Source organism: Rhinopithecus bieti, unplaced genomic scaffold (genome assembly GCF_001698545.2).
Source record: "Rhinopithecus bieti isolate Rb0 unplaced genomic scaffold, ASM169854v2 scaffold_62792, whole genome shotgun sequence".
In the NCBI taxonomy this organism is placed as follows: Eukaryota; Metazoa; Chordata; class Mammalia; order Primates; family Cercopithecidae; genus Rhinopithecus; species Rhinopithecus bieti.
This window is the reverse complement of record NW_016823935.1, coordinates 164050-168457: the sequence shown is the minus strand read 5'-3', so window position 1 is coordinate 168457 and position 4408 is coordinate 164050.

The window sequence follows — 4408 nt, the reverse complement described above, 5'->3', positions numbered from 1 at the left end:
TATATATATATGCATTTGTGGCATAAGTTTGAATGACTATGGGCATTGACAGTTGCTCTAAAGTATGTTTTTAAATTAAGAACCAGCTTTCACACTACATTTTGATTATCCAGTGGCTTTTTGAAAAGGAAGATCTGGAACACAAAACCGAGAAATTCCTATGTATAGTGGACTTATTGCAAAAGTACTGAATCCAATAATGGAACAATCTCCACATGTATGAATTTTTTTCAGCTTCCAAAAATTAACTGTTTATTTTTGCCATCAGCTGTCTACAGTCAAAACACTTCAGGATTTCATTCCTGATTACACAATAGGTTAATCTTTCACTGTTTTTACACATTAAGTTAAAATTGGCAGTCATGAGTTCATTGCAAGCTATATTTAAGGCACTGTGCAAGGACTTGGGTGTGATATACAGATAAGTAAGAAATCCATTGCATCCATCAAATACCTGTTGTTGACAGAAATGGCAAATCTGTATACAATGCAATACATGATAGAAACAAGGGAGAATCTAATATACTTCTAAGCAAAATGTTTTTGAAATACTAATCAACCAAGGTCCTAAGAGGAAACAGATGTAACATTCAAGGAGCAAGTGGGGAGAGTTTAATGAAGGGATTGCTTGCAAGAGCATGAGGAATAGATAGTGAAGCACTCAAGGCTAGCAACAACAAGGAGCTATCATTTACTCTGGGACTGAGGATACAGTTGGAGGTATGCTTACTAGAACCTAGAGAGAGATGCAGTGGTAGCTGTAGTAAAGGCAACCTTGTGATATTGTGACCATCTGTATTAGTCCGTTCTCATGCTGCTAATGAAGCCATACCTGAATGACTGGGCAATTTGTAAAGGAAGGAGGTTTAATGGACTCACCCAGTTCCACATGGCTGGGGAGGCCTCACAATCATGGTGGAAGGTGAAGAAGGAGCAAAGTCACATCTTACATGGCAGCAGGCAAAGAGAGCTTGTGCAGGGGAACTCCCATTGATGAAACCACCAGATCTTGTGAGACTTATTCACTACCATGACAACAGTATGGGGGAAACCACCCCCATGATTCACTTATCTACACCTGGCCCTGCCCTTGGGGATTATTACAATTCAAGGTGAGATTTGGGTGGGGACACAGTCAAAGGATATCGCCTTCCCACAAGGAGCATAGCTACTGCCAATTTGCAAGCTGGAAGTGAGAAACTGGGGAAATTGGTATTCTAAACTTGCTGTCTCACCATGAATCTCCTATTTCTGCCCCCCTTAGGTCTGCTGACCCCAAGCTGAAGCCAAGGGAAAAGGGAGCCTGAGAGATGCAGGTCACACTGGTCAGCCTCCCTAGCAGGCCTGACTAGGGGGGAATGAGTAAGACACTTGCCTCTTCAGCAAAATTTAAGGAGGCACCACTAACCAAAATAATGTTTTAGTGTAGTTTTAAAATTAAAAAAAATAGCAACGATGAACAAAACATCAAAATTTTTAAAAAAGATGATATTAATATTACTGGATTTTCCTATTTTTATTTTTTGTTTTTGACTTTTCCTCTTGATTTAGCTTCCAGGATGGCTCATCAAAGCACTGCTTTTGAGTAACAGAGCAGAAAGTGGGTGGAAAGTGCATTTTTAGGCTCAAAATGCTGGTTAATGATGTATTGGAGTGTAGGAATGCTTTACAAATCCCAACCTTGAGCCAGGGGTGGGATAAAAGTTTTGCATCCTATGTGGTCATAGAGGATCTTATATTCAGAAGTGCCCTACTTAGTATAATGCTCTGTGGTCACTGTCTTGAAATTCTTAATTTTTGAGTTGAAAGGTCCACATTTTCTTTTTGCAACGTGTCCTGAAAATTACATAGCCAGCCCTGGCTTTGACTGTAGTTTTCGTTTTAAATTTAGATAGATTTATTTGTTTTTATTTTTTAAATTAAACATTTTTAAATAATTTTAATTGCACATGCAGTTTTAAGAAATAATATAGTGTGATACCATGTTTCTTTTACCCAGTTTCCCGCAGTGGTAACATCTTACAAAACTATCATACAAATAGTACAACTAGGTACTAGTATTAATCAGTCAAGCTATAGAACAGTTCTACCACCACAAGTGTCCCTTATGTTGCTCTTTTTTAGCTGTGCCTAGAGAGCCCCTTCTCTCCCCCATAATCCCCACCATCATTGATCCTTGACACCCACTAATCTGTTTTTCATTTTAAGATTACTATATAAATAGAATTACAGAGTGTGTAACCTTTTGATATTAGCTTTTTCACTCAGCATAATATCTGGGAGTTTTCCAAGTTGCTGTGTTATCTATAGTTTGTTCCTTGTTATGGCTTAATAGTATTCCACAGTATGGATGTACTGTACTTTACTTACTCATTCAAGGACATCTTTTTGGTATGTGTAGAATGCTTTTTTCAATCATATTGTAGTTTGGTTCTTAATATGAGTGATTTTCTATTGTACCCTGGACATTTCAGATATTATGAGATACTGGATCCCACCTAAGCATTTTGTTGTTGTTGTTGCTGTTGTTATTTTAATAGGCAGTGCATCTGTTGGCATGAGGACTAGGTGAGTGTGTAAACTCAGCTTCCCTTTGTCCTGCTAACATCACTCAGGCAAAGTGGGGCACTAAATTAGCACTGCCTCATTTCAGGATGAATGGGATGGGGCCTCCCTGCGACTTTCTGGGTGAAACTGGCAGAAGGATTATTACAGTCTAGTTGCCTTTGAAAGAAGGTGGAAACTCAGCTTTCCACTAGGCTCCCTGATACCAAGGGAGAGAAACGTGGAGTACTTGCTATCCCTGCCTCCCACTGCCTCATTAAGGAGTGAAGGTGTGTTTTAATTCTTTTGATATTTGGCTGGACCAGAGCACGAAAAAATGATTTTACCTGTTAGGCTACCCTGTCTTATGTCCTTTGTCTAGGAGGAAGAGGCTCCTAGAGTTTTTTTCTGTCTACCTCTTTGTGGTTCATTTTTGGAGGCTTCTGTAATCCCCTATCTGCGATATATGACAAGCAATAAGGAAATTCAGAGAGTATTTCATGTGTTGTTCTGCAAGTCCTAAGGTCCCTACACAGTCCACATTCTTCTTTCCACATTTCAGGGAGAGCCTGTATTTGTTTGTTGTGTTATGTCCAGAGTATTTTGGGATAGGAGGGAAGATACAGAGGAATGTTTATCTGTCTTGGTATAACCAAAATCTCTGGGTAACATTTCAAAATACAGAAATGAGTTTGGAGGGAGGTTAGGCAATCAGTGGAAAAGTATACCAAAAAGCAAAAACAAAAAACCTCACAAAAGTGGAAAATTGTGTCTTTTTATTTGCTTCTATTAACTCATCTTCTAGGACCTTAGTTTCATTTTCCCCTGCTTAATTTTCAGATTTCATTATGCTTTTCAGCTTTCTGACTCAGAGTCTGACTTTATATAGCAATTGCAAAACAATCATAGCATTTTAGATGTTTTGCTTGCTGATCAGAATTATACTGGGAATAAAGTTAGGATATTTGATTGTTTTCTTTTCTGATCTTTGTGCTGACTGCAGTATCAGATACCATTTTATTGTTTAAAAATCTTCATTTTTTTTTTTTTTTTTTTTTGCATTTTGCTCTTTTGTCATTGCTTCAAAGTCAAGATGATGGCCACAAAATTCCAGAGACTAAGCAACACAGAAGATTCATCTACTGGCACCTAGTTTTATTTCTTAAAAATACATATAAATTAGATTTTATAGGCATATCTGAGAACATTACACTTTTGACTTTTAATAGTATCTTAATATATACAGAGACTTAGACATTCATCTTCAGTACCTCTAGAAATATATTAGCTAGTTCTGTGCCTAAATTAAGGGAAAAATATATCTTTGAGTATCTGATAGATAGTAATCTGATATAATATAACAAAATATGTAGTAATTAATATGCAGTAATTAAGAAAAAACTATAATCCTAGTCGTTAGATCAGTGTTTTTTGTTTCTTTTTTCTTTTGTTGCTTTTGTTTTTAATTTGAATCATATGAGTTGGATGCCCACAGCAGGTACAATAAAACATTTTTAAAGTTCTTAAGAAGATTTGAAAACATTCTGATAATTATGGTTCTGGCTAATTCTGAAATTAACCTTTCTCATATATACCATATCATTTATTCTATAAGCTGAATCCTTTGGAGGGTGTCATTTAAAAACTTAATGACAACTAATCTTATCCTCTAAGGAAAAGTAACTTGGAGGAAGTTGATGTAGAAGAAGGCACCTTCATTTATCTAGGAAAACATCATGAGAGCTCAGATGAAGTCAGGGCAGTGAGTCTTGTGTGAGGAGGATAGTTGAAAGAAAGTCAACAGCACTTGGTAACCAAATGTTTGGAGGGATGAAGAAGAAAGAGAAATTAAGTAAAACTGTTG